We start from the raw sequence: 13,144 nt of genomic DNA, 5'->3' as shown, positions 1-13,144 counted from the left end.
ATGTATTAAACTAATTCAATTATCAATTAACAAGAGTGCCCCACACCATAGCCCTACTTTTTTCTTCTATGTTGCTTAGTGTGTATATATTGGGCTTTGGGAGCACCACCAACGATCATAGATTACGGATAATTATCTGCTAATGAGAAAAGGTTGGTTTATAATCTAATTTATTATTCTTTAGTTCTGTGCAGTATCTTTCCCTCTCTTTGTGACAGCCGGGTATACCCAGGAAGCACTGTGGGACACATGCCACATAGCCTGCACACACTAGGATACGGGTCTGGTCAGGTGTGAGACTGGAGAATGGGATCAGATCACAAGTTACTTGCAACAGCCAGCAAGTTGCAACTGAGTACACCACAGTGAGTCGTGAGCATCGCACGCCGCTGACACAGCCAGAGCTCTGGACTGGAGGGCGGGAGGCAGTGAACGGGACAGTGGACACTCATAATAGCATTACCAAAGGTAAGGAGGAGATGCCATGCCCCACTCACCCAGTTTGTTGATAACTTGGCTTGAAGTTGGGAGGGTACTTTTTTTTTTTTTAACAGTAGCCAGGAGTCACTCACTCTCACTAACTCAGTCTGTGTCACTTGGTGCATGCAGAGGGGGGAAATGTGTTACTATTAAGGTGAGGGGGAGTGTGTTACTACAGGTGTGAGGTGTTACTATGAAGAAAAGGTGGAAGTGTAATGCTGCAAATGTGAGACACCCATATCCAAAATGCTTGGGACTAAGTTTATTTTGGAAATCAGAATATTCTGTATTTTGGAGTATTTGCATACCATAATGAAACATCTTGGGAATGGGACCCAAATCTAAGCACAGAATGCATTTATGTGTTATATACACACAGCCTGCAGGTCATTTTATACAATATTTTCAATAATTTTGTGGCTCAAACAAAGTTTGTGTACATACATGAAATTAATTTCTGTTTCATATACCGTATATACTCGAGTATAAGCCGAGTTTTTCAGCACAAAAAATGTGCTGAAAAAGTCCCCCTCGGCTTATACTCGAGTCAAGTGTAGCGCTGACCGGACGGAGTTCGGTCAGCGCTACACACTGCCAAACACATAGCCGCCGGAGCCGGCAGCTATGTGTTTGCTGTAATCAGCAGCCGCTGAGAGTCTGTCAGACTCTCAGCGGCTGCTGCTGCTCCCACTGCGGGAGCCATCTTCCGGCTCCCGCAGTGGGTGATGGGAGACACGTCGTCATGACGACGTCTCTCCCATGCAAAGCGGCCGGAGGAGCGGACAGCGGCGGGACCAGGAGCGGGAGTTTCAGGTAAGTGTTTATTTTATTTTTTATTGTTATCACGTCTCTCTCTACTAGGGGGGGGGGGGTGGAACTACAGGGGGCACTACCAGGGGGCGATGACTACACGGGGCGATTACTACAGGGGACACTAAAAGGGGGGGAATACCACTGGGGGAACTACCAGGGGGGGATTACTACAGGGGGCACTAAAAGGGGGGATTACTACTGGGGGCACTACCAGCTGTTGCCATTTCCCACACTAGGCTTATACTCGAGTCAGTAAGTTTTCCCAGTTTTTTGGGTAAAAGTAGGTACCTCGGTACACCTTATACACAAAGCCTGAAAGTAATTTTATACAATGTGTTCTCGGCATTGTGTAGAAAAGGACAAGGCCAAAGTGACGTGATCGCGCGCCCCCCCCCCACCGCTCCACCCCCCCAAGGTTGGCCATGCCCCCTTGCTTTGCCGATTTGGCTGCCCCCTCCCAGAAGGGGCAACCAGAATGTTTAGATATAAAATTGTAGAATGTTGGCAACCATGATATGATATTTGGGAGGGAATTACTATGGTAAATCAGTATATAATACATTCTCAGCCCATTGAGCCTAGATTACTAAACACAGTTAATGGTCAGTGATCGCAAATACGCGCTATAGTGTGTATTTTACTCACGAATGAGGACCGGGGGCTCACTTTTTCAAAATGGGTGGCTCCCCGGGGACGCGCTTTGCTGCCAACCAATTCCCTGGCTCCTGGGAAGATGATTGATGTCTCCCCTGGCCCCGCGGCAGGGAGGACTAAAACTGGGGGTGGAGCCAGCAGCAGCTCATATGGGAGGATTGGTGTGAATTGTCCTGGCGTGCGTGTAGACTATGGCCCGGCCCCCCGGAGTGAAGACAGCATCCGGCATACAGAAAGCGCCACGGACCAGGCAGGCAAGGAGACACTGCACGTGTGGCTGCTCTCCCTGAGACAGTTAAGTGGATAGTGGGTAGTGCCACGATAGTGTGGGGGGGGTTGGTGAGGTGTGGTGGGGGTTTAGTTATAATGTGCAGCGGTGTGCCATAGCGGGGGGGTTGTGAGTTAGCGGGTGGGGGATGGATAGCTGCGGTGGGGGTTTAGTTATAATGCGCAGCGGTGTTGCTATTAATAGAAACAGGGTCTGAAGGAAATCATGCACTGCCACCCCTCCTGCTGTTTGGAGGCAGAGATCAGGCTCACATGGAGGAGCAGAAGCCGGCGGTGGTGGGAGGTGGTAGAGTGACAGAATAGCGCTGTGAGGCTAGAGAGTACTGCAGCGCATCTGACCCCAACAGTCCCTGGCTTTCTGTCTCCAATCCCTGCCTCATCTCCACATCTAGTACCCAGTGGCCCCTTTTCCTGTCCATGTTTACTCCTGCAGTCCCTAGCTCCCCTCCAACTCCTACTCCTGTCCACGGCTCCCCACCTCCTACTCCTGTCCACGGCTCCCCACCTCCTACTCCTGTCCACGGCTCCCCACCTCCTACTCCTGTCCACGGCTCCCCACCTCCTACTCCTGTCCACGGCTCCCCACCTCCTACTCCTGCCCCCAACTCGCAGCTCCCCTCCACCTATACTCTTACTTCCTGATTCTTCCTGTTTCTGGCTCCCCACCGCCCACTCCTGTCCCTGGCTCCCCACCGCCTACTCCTGTCCACTGCTCCCCACCTCCTACTCCTATCCACTGCTCCCCACCTCCTACTCCTGTCCCCAGCTCCCCACCTCCTACTATCCCCGGCTCCCCACCTCCTACTATCCCCGGCTCCCCACCTCCTACTCCTGTCCCAAGCTCCCCACCTCCTACTATCCCCGGCTCCCCACCTCCTAATCCTGTCCCCGGCTCCCCACCTCCTACTCCTGTCCACGGCTCCCCACCTCCTACTCCTGCCCCCAACTCGCAGCTCCCCTCCACTCTTACTTCCTGATTCTTCCTGTTTCTGGCTCCCCACCGCCCACTCCTGTCCCTGGCTCCCCACCGCCTACTCCTGTCCACTGCTCCCCACCTCCTACTCCTATCCACTGCTCCCCACCTCCTACTCCTGTCCCCAGCTCCCCACCTCCTACTATCCCCGGCTCCCCACCTCCTACTATCCCCGGCTCCCCACCTCCTACTCCTGTCCACAGCTCCCCACCTCCTACTCCTGTCCACGGCTCCCCACCGCCTACTCCTGTCCACGGCTCCCCACCGCCTACTCCTGTCCACGGCTCCCCACCGCCTACTCCTGTCCACGGCTCCCCACCGCCTACTCCTGTCCACGGCTCCCCACCGCCTACTCCTGTCCACGGCTCCCCACCGCCTACTCCTGTCCACGGCTCCCCACCGCCTACTCCTGTCCACGGCTCCCCACCGCCTACTCCTGTCCACGGCTCCCCACCGCCTACTCCTGTCCACGGCTCCCCACCGCCTACTCCTGTCCACGGCTCCCCACCGCCTACTCCTGCCCCCAACTAGCAGCTCCCCTCCACCTATACTCTTACTTCCTGATTCTTCCTGTCCCTGGCTCCCCACCGCCCACTCCTGTCCCTGGCTCCCCACCGCCCACTCCTGTCCCTGGCTCCCCACCGCCCACTCCTGTCCCTGGCTCCCCACCGCCCACTCCTGCCCCCTGCTCGTAGCTCCCCTCCACCCAAACTCTGACTCCCCGAGTCAGAGTATCTGTTTCTGGCTCCCCACCTCCTACTCCTGTCCACTGCTCCCCACCTCCTACTCCTGTCCCCAGCTCCCCACCTCCTACTATCCCCGGCTCCCCACCTCCTACTATCCCCGGCTCCCCACCTCCTACTCCTGTCCCAAGCTCCCACCTCCTACTATCCCCGGCTCCCCACCTCCTAATCCTGTCCCCGGCTCCCCACCTCCTACTTCTGTCCCCGGGTACCCACCTCCTACTCCTGTCCCCGGGTACCCACCTATTACTCCTGTCGCTGGCTTCCCACCTCTTACTCCTGTCTCCAACTCCGCCTCCCACACATCAAGACGAGGAGAAGCCATAAAGACCTGCAGCATGAGGGCAGCCGCCCCCATCCAGCTCACACAGAAAAAAAACAGTACACAGCTAGAAATAGAGAATTCTTTGAGCATTTTTGTTCAAAGTTAAAAGAAGAAAATCTTTTTGGTATATTTTTTAAATGTATTTATTGGTTTATGGTTGTTCATAAAATTATGCAGTAACTACAGTTTCTGCATAATTTTATGTATCATCACCACTATGTAAGAACAGTCTAATGCAGAAGATTTCACAGAAATCTCCTACAGAAGGCTAACTACCGCAGCAGACTGCAGTCCCCATTATTGTCAATGGGTACTGAAGTCTGACATCTATGTACAAAACGGATGCTATTAGGGGTTTCAGATGGGCATTCTAGGGGTATGTGGGGAAGTGTGGTGGCAGAGGGGCATGTGGGGAGCTCTAAAGCATAAATTATAATGGGACCCAGAAATGGTCAGGTAGGACCCCATTTTTTTAAAGTTGTGGGTCCCTGGGACCCACATATTGTGTCGCTCAGCGCGATCACTGATGGTATGCTAACTCCTCAAGGAAATTTTTAAAGAAATGTTCTTCAGCAAAATCCACTAAAGTATCAATAAACTGTTTGCAAAAATTATGACTATGGCCTCTATTTACTACAATCCGCATATTGAATGCGGATTGTAGTGTGATATTACCGAGTGAATTCGCATTGCGAATTCAGGCAATATCACAGGGATTTACTATAAATCCCTTGCAGGGACAGAGCTTGTGATAAAGCTCTGTCCCTGCGGATCCCATCCGCACTCTAGTCGCGGTATTTTCGGAAAAAATACAGCTACTAAGAGCCCGCGCATGCGACGACCCACCGTCGCTGCTACCCCCCACCGTTGCTAAGCCCTGCCCCCCGACCCACCGTCGCTGCTACTCCCCACCGTTGCTAAGCCCTGCCCCCCACGATCGCGGACCCCCGCGACCCCCCCTTCCTTCATTACACTTACCTGCATCCTCCTGGCCTCCGGTGATCTTCCATACTGCACTGGGACCCGATCACCTGATGACCGGGCCGCAGTGAACTATGGGAGACCAGCTGACCGCAGAGGAGCCATCATCGGAGGCCCGATCACCGGTCCCTGGATTCACGTAAGTAAAAAAAATTGTTTCAATTTTTTTTTCTTTTTTTTACAGCAATCAGCTTGCGGTCTGTTTAGACCACATAGCTGATTACTGGTACCGGCTCCCGCCTCTGCTCTCCCCGTTAGAGCAGAGTGGGAGCCCGGTAACCGGTGGAGACCCTGGATAACGCCACCTCCTAAAAATAAGTGATACTTAAGGGTTGGAGTAGAATTTTACAAATTCTACTCCAATTGCCCTGTAATAACTATAGGTGATACTAAAATAATGTGAAAAGGGTGTGAAAACATCCTTTTTCACTTTATTTTAGTAAAAATAATGTTAATAAATAGAGCCTTAAAACATTGACTAAAATTAGACTAAAATTTAAACTGAGGTCCACTGACTAAATCTTGAGTAAAACACAGAAAAAAAAGAGACTAGGGGTATATTTACTAAAGTGAGAGTTTTTAGAAGTAGAGATGTTGCCCATAGCAACCAATCAGATTCTAGCTATTATCTTCTAGGTGCTAGTTAAATGTTAAGTAGAATCTGATTGGTTGCTATGAGCAACATCTCCACTTCTAAAAACTCTCACTTTAGTAAATTAACCCCAAAAATATGACTTTAAAACAACTACAATCAGTGTCAAAATTACACTGGACGCAGAGCATGTTGTACCTGGAAGTGGGGATATACTCTGAATTATGATAATTAATAATTAATTTCTGTGCTCAACTTGTGGCTAATTAAATCAGCCTCCACAATGTTTTGATTAAAATTGAAGAAAGAGGTGTAACAAAACCTATGGGGGCCCCATAGCAAAATTTCCACAGGGCTTCCCCTGTGCAAATTATTTAGCAGTTTAACCATTTTGATAGTGCAAATATTAGATAATTTACAATATCCCTACTTAGCTGACAGGCAGGTCAATAAATGAATGGTGATTAGTATATAGTAAAGGTTATAAACAAAAAAATATATATTTAAAAAAATTATATAATCTCTCTAAACATAATTGCTTGTAATATAATGTGGTATATAAGACAGTTATAGTTGGGTACACACGGGACGATCTGTTCAGCGAACGATATTGCTGAACGATCTCCCTTGAAATCCCTGGTGTGCTGAATTAAGGATATTGCTCATCCACACACCAAAGATATCACCAACGATGAACGACCAACAATCGCAAACCCCTATGGAAAATGCACAATATTGTCCAGATTGGCCTGCATGCATGCACAATGGACGATATCATTATCGTCCAGCGAGAGCGCGCATCGTTGGTCGTTCATTTGCAATCATACACATGGAACGATATGAACTATATATCGTTGAATGATATCGTTATCGTTCATATCGTTACGACATATCGTTCGGTGTGTACGCACCTTATGATCCACTAACAAATCAGTCAGTGAAGAGAGACGGAGGCAGAGTCGGCGTGCCAGTGGCAGCTGATGCCCTACAGCAGCACTGGTGAGAATAAAGAAGGTGGAGCTCAGGAGATGGCTGTGTAACTTAGTACAGGGAGAGGTCTGGGCCCTGTCACAGCTGCACTACCTGCACCTACTGTAGCTACATCCTTGGTTGTGAGTGGCAGCTGGTCTGCTAAAGATTGGAAGAGTGCGTATGGTGACACAATCCTTTCAGCAGATGCAGGTCTGAGATCTGCTGCAAAACTGGACAGCTGTGTAGGCATATATTGGGTGTTGAATCTGCATCTAGGTCTCCGGTAGGATTGTGTCAATCAATAGTCTGGTCTGGAGTTGGATCACCGAAAGATTGGACAAGTGTATACCCATCTTAAGTCATGGAGCGTCATATCAGATTAATAATTTGCTTTAGCCATCATTTCTAAATTAAATACTACAGATAAAATAGTCTGAAGGGGTAATGGTGACAGGCCAACATTTGTTATATAGTCCTTACCTGAAGATGTTATTCAGATTCTTTTTCTGAAGACGCTGCTGTTTAGGACATTATTGGACGATGTAATCTATAGTCCTTATCAGTAGTCATTATCCAAAGTTGCTTAAATAAAGCAGGAACTACTTATCAATGTATACTTGCCGACATTCAGCTCTCTCCTTCCGGGAGAGCGCTGAATGCCTGTGTACAGTGGGGGGCGTGGCTGGGCAATGACTAAGAATTGGGGGTGGGGCCAGGGGCGTACCCACACAATCACGTTATTGTGGCCCCACCCCCTCTTCACAATGCCGAAATGAAAGGCATTGTGAAGCAGGGGGTGGGGCCACAATGATGCGATTCAGCGCTATTCGCATCACCGCCCCCCTCCCCTGCTGCAGGGGTTTTTATCATTAGTGCGGTAGTGCGGGGGGGGCTTGTCTGCCTTTCCAGGGGGCTGGGAGCGGCACCCGATATTCAGGAGGCTCCCGGCCAAATCGGGAGGGTAGGCAAGCCTGTATCAATGTAGGAGACAATGGCCCTCATTCAGAGCCACTCGCTAGCGGCAGTACGCTCGTTCCGAGCGATGTTCGCACATCTGCGCATGTGTACGGATCGTTATACGCATGCGCGAACCAGTCAGTGCGGCCGAAATTCATGTGCTCGCAATATAGCGAATGCCTGCTATTTTGAGTGACAGAATGAGGCGTATGTGGATGGTAACAGGGGAAGGTGCTTGAAAATGGGGAGTGGAGATCCGAACGCAGGCGTGCTTAAAGGTCAAAACGGGCGTTTTATGGGTGTGCATAATTAATACAGCAGCGTCATTGACCACGTCACTGGGTTATTTTATAGTCAGAACTGCTCGCATGATTGCGGTAGCAAAAACCAACCACAAGACTAGCGAGCAGTTCATATGCTGGTCGATGTACTCGATTAATCTAATAAATAGCGGACATGACGTATGGTGCGTGCGGCCAGGGGGCGTTTTTAGCAAATAAACGAGCGTATGTTTTGCTCGCTCATTCAGACTTAGAGGTGTGAACAGACCGCAATGTGCGAACTGATCATTTGAATAGCCACCCCTTGTTTTTGAACGAACGACCGCAAATAGCGAACGGCTCCGAATCAGGCCCAATGTCACCACAAAATGGCTGCCAGTAGCTGGGCATCCTTTATATAGGGCTGTGACCTATATTGTGACATCACAATGCATGCAGGCAGCAGCTGGAGATGGCTGTAGCTTAGATCAGCTCTGGGCCCTACCTGCCACATTTATATAACATCAGTAAGTGTGTGTGAAGGCTGCTGCTTCCTTGGTGACTCTCTGATCCTCACCAGTGACCCCTGCAGGGGGATTTGGGCTATATCCCTGTGCCGTGCCTCCAGGTGTGGTGTGCTGGTGCAGGTACAAAGAATGATCATCAAGTTGGGTCTGGTACACAAATGGATTGCAGAAGGAAAAATCAGGACAAGCCACATACAAATATGTATTTTTCCCCATATTTTTAAAACCAGGACCGGCTCATAGAGGCCAGTGCTGGTTCATAAAATACAGGGGACCCCTACACATTTTGTCCCCCATATTTTTAGAACCAGGACTGGCTCACAGAGCCCGGGATTGATTATGCTTTTGGAGGGGACCCACACGTCTTTTTTTTTAGATTTTACCAATTTTCTTTTAACACAAAACACACATGAGGCCTGCACGTATCTAACTGATATGTGCAGGCTGCATGTTCGGGTATGTTTGGCTAGGGAACTCAGGGAGAAACACAAACACCATTGAAAAACACGATTCAGCAAAACACGATTCTTGGTAAATTTGAGTGTTTCAGCTGTCAAAAGTCTCCCGTGTTTCATTTCAGACCAGACACAATTTGTAGTAAATTTACCCCTTTGAGTTGCAGAGTTGAATATGAGCATGGAATATGTGATAAAGGATTGGAATCCCTGCATTGTTTGACACCCTCTTACCACTGGACAAAACAAGAACAAATCTATGTGCCCCAAATCCGGTTTAGTTTATCAATATATAAATTATTCTGTTTTATAAACCCCTTTAAGAAATATAACTTTACTTTCAGCTTTTGTAGCAGTGCTTTCTGTTGTTTGGCAATGACGCTGTAATTAGTCTCCAATTGGGACACAAATTACATAAGACAGAAATAAGGAGAAACTTTTTTTTATCAGTGGTGCACTGTGTTATGTGTAGATATTACATTTAAAAAGTAACGAAGTAAATTTTCTATTAAATTAATTGTTCTTGAAATTTATTCTGGCAAATTATTTAAAATGTAAGATTCTAGTGACAAAGTAAATAACTTATATAAAACACAGGGTACGTATGATATTACTTTACATTGGGCCCGATTCATTACAGATCGCCATTGCGATCGCAGTTGCGATTACGCATGGTCTCACTGCGAAAATATTCTAATGATTGCAATCGCAATGCCATACGCGGCAATACATAAGGATGCCCACTTTAGCTTACACACATCCGTAATACTTTTCAAGTCGGCAAAACCATCGGTAACATCGGTACCATTGCAGGCTCACCCACACTTGCAAACACAAGAAAAGAAAGTACAAGTGCACAACTCCAACATTACTAATTTTATATAATACATTCATAATGCAATAGAATTTTGCAATACATAGAGGTTTTAGCATAATCATGGCCATGGTTATGGGCCTACCCACCGCGCCCAAGTAACCTCTGAGGGTAGGTCCCTAACCTACTAGGGTTGAAATGTAGAGCACAGGACACTCCCAAACAGGCCCAGCTGAGCCACCCCAGGGCATCACTCCATTGAGAGAAGGTGAAGTGTAAGAAAGTGTAAGATAGATAAGAGCAGCTACTGCTGCATATATAAGAAGGTGAAAAATAGAGGTTTAAAAATACATATATATTAAACAAACAATAAAGGTGCTAAAAGTGTAAAAAGGAAAATGTGTTTATACTGTGATGCCCTGAAGCAGCCACACCAAAGCAATCCAGGGGACCCATGCCCCAAAAATCAACCCATAGCTGCACTGCAGTATAAAAAATTTTAGGACTTACCTAGGATTGTGCCTTGTACTAAGGTGCAGTCAAAATGCCAGCATCCCTGCTTAAAACCAATGGGGGAGGGGTGCTAATCTAGGTTGAAGGTGTCTCAAACCTTCAGGTGTGCATGGAGCACACTAAATAGAGTATATAGAAAAGGGGGCCTGTGCTCTAGATTTCAACCCTAGTAGGTTAGGGACCTACCCTCGGAGGTTACCTGGGCGCGGTGGGTAGACCCATAACCATGGCCATGATTATGCTAAAACCTCCTTTGTATTGCAAAATTCTATTGCATTATGAATGTATTATATAAAATTAGTAATGTTGGAGTTGTGCACTTGTACTTTATTTTCTTGTGTTTGCAACAATAGTCTCCACAGGTAGCACCTCCCATTATATATATATTCAGGGTGTGCAGTCTATGGCCCCCTTTTCTATTCACCCACACTTGCACAAGCTCTGACCTACTCAGGAATTGCTAATCTCATCGCACGCAGTGATAGCCCAAGCTGTGTATGGCATCACAGTGGCTAATTTATGCACGCCCCTGTAACTGTGTTCAAACGTACTTACACGCCTGCGTTTCGCTGACCACCCCCCGTCACCATCCCCAAACTGTCACTTTCTGTCAATCACTCTGCGATGGGTCTGCGTAGTCACTGCGATCGCAGTCCCAATTGCAGTGGAGACTTCGCGCACTGTGATGCATACACAGAACGCAACAATCGGCCGATTGCGTGAATAATCGCAGTTGCGATCGGTAATGAATCAGGCCCATTGTTTCTTCAGTGGTACAATATAAACTTCACATTGATACCAGTCTGAGGAGCTCATTCAGACCTTCTCACAAGATGTGGTCGCTCGCTGGCAAAAACGGGCCGGATATTCAAATTCCACGCGTGCACTGCCTGGCGTAAGGACGCCCTCTATGTCTTAGCGAGCAACGTCACTGAGCGTTCGCTAGTGTATAAAGATGCCCCCTTTCCCCTAGCAACACACGTCATCTCCTGGAATTGTTGGATTAATCGGTAACATCGAGACCCATCGGAGCTGCTCGCAGCCCTTGAGGTAGCCTTACCCCGCCACAAGCACTGCGATCACTGCTGGCTGAAATACATGCAGGTGACATGTACAATGACGCTACTTTGCTAATTATGCACGCCCTTTAAACGCCATTTTGTTGGCCTGACACGCCTGCATTTGCAAAACACCACTCCCCTGTCTACAAGCACCTTCCCCTGTTACCACCCACAAACGGCGCTATCTGTCACTCAAAGTAGCGCTCAGTCTTTGTGCTACGAGCGCACGATTCCCCATCGCTGAGACTGGCTTGCGCACTGCGAGTTATACGCATGCGCACTGAGCATCAATCACCCGGCAGCAAGCGATCGCTCCTTAGTGACCGGGTCTGAATCAGGTCCTGAGTCTTCTTCAGTGGCGTAACTAGGGCAGGGCGAGCAGGGTGTGTGCCGGCCTGCCCTAGTTAGCCACCTGTGTAGCGCCGACCGCAGTGAGTGCAGTCAGTGCTACACATTTACACAGGACCGGCGCTAGTCTTCCAGCGCCGGTCCTGTGCTGCACAGCTGAGCCCGTTCCCTCCCCCTGAGCGCTTGCCCAATAGCGCCAGGAGGCGGGCTCAGGCTGTGCATAACACATGCATCGCCGCCAGCGCTGGCGGCGATGCGTGTGTTAAACAGCAGCCAATGAGAGTCAGATAGACTCTCATTGACTGCTGCAGCACCCACTGCAAGAGCCGGGCTTCCGTCCGGCTCCTGCAGTGGGTAATGGGACAGACGTCATGACATCATGACGTCTCTCCCATTATGCTGAGCGCGCCAGCCCGGGAGGACTGGCGGGCAGCGGCGGGAGCGGTGTCGCGGTCCGGAGCAGCAGTGTGGATTCAGGTAAGTATATTTTTATATATTTTTTTTTAAAACCTGTCAGCACTACTGGGGGCACAACGGGGGAGGGGGGTGGCTACTACTGGGGGGACCTCTACTGGGGTGGGGGCACAACAGGGTGGGTGGCTACTACTGGGGGCACCATTATTGGGAGGACCTCTACTGGGGGGGCTATTACTGGGGGCACCATTATTGGGAGGACCTCTACTGGGGGGGGCTATTACTGGGGGAACTTAATCGGGAGGGGGAACCTCAACTGGGGACCACTACTTGGGGGGGGGGACTACTACTGGGGGCATTATAAAAGGGGCCTACTACTAGGGGCACTGCACTGGGGGGACCACAACTGGGGGCAATTCCAGGAAGGACCACTACAGGGAACACTGGATAGGGGGGACCACTACTGGGGGCACTGCATGGGAGGTGGGGGGACTATTGCTGCGGGCACTATATAAGGGGCTTACTACTAGGGGCACTGCACTGGGGGGACCACTACAGGGGGCACTAGATAGGGGGGATCACTACTGGGTGCCTGCATAAGAGGGACCACTACTGGGAAAACTGCATGGGGGGACTATATAAAGGGCACCGCATAGGGGGGGGACTACTACTGGGGACACTATATAAAGGGCACTGCATAAGGGGATACCACTACTGGGTGCACTGCATCGTGGGGACTGCTACTGGGGGCACTACATAAGGGGGAACACTACATAGTGCACTGCATTTGGGGGGACCACTACTGGGGGCACTGAGTAAGGGGAACTAATTGGTTGGCTGTATAAGGGGGACCACTACTGGGGATACTGTATAAGGGGCACTACTATGGGCCTGCATAAGAGGGACCACAACTGCATACTGGGGGTACTGTATAAGGGGTACTACTGGGGTTAAGGTGCATATGGATAGGATGT

The 13,144-nt window shown here is 49.4% G+C and overlaps 1 protein-coding gene across 1 annotated transcript in view; it reads right to left on the bottom strand.

Moving 5' to 3' along the window:
• Nucleotides 1-10,417, bottom strand: part of WDR35 (WD repeat domain 35) — a 138,366-nt gene extending 127,949 nt beyond the window's left edge. Inside the window, exon 1 of the mRNA XM_088468143.1 lies at nucleotides 10,345-10,417. The gene's annotated coding sequence lies outside the window, so the exon portion shown is untranslated. The remainder of the gene's footprint in view (nucleotides 1-10,344) is intronic.
• Nucleotides 10,418-13,144: the final 2,727 nt, after the last annotated feature.

Source organism: Taudactylus pleione, unplaced genomic scaffold (genome assembly GCF_031769625.1).
Source record: "Taudactylus pleione unplaced genomic scaffold, aTauple2 ptg000081l, whole genome shotgun sequence".
In the NCBI taxonomy this organism is placed as follows: Eukaryota; Metazoa; Chordata; class Amphibia; order Anura; family Myobatrachidae; genus Taudactylus; species Taudactylus pleione.
Note: the sequence above shows the minus strand (reverse complement) of the source record. Positions and strands in the feature narration are given on the sequence as shown.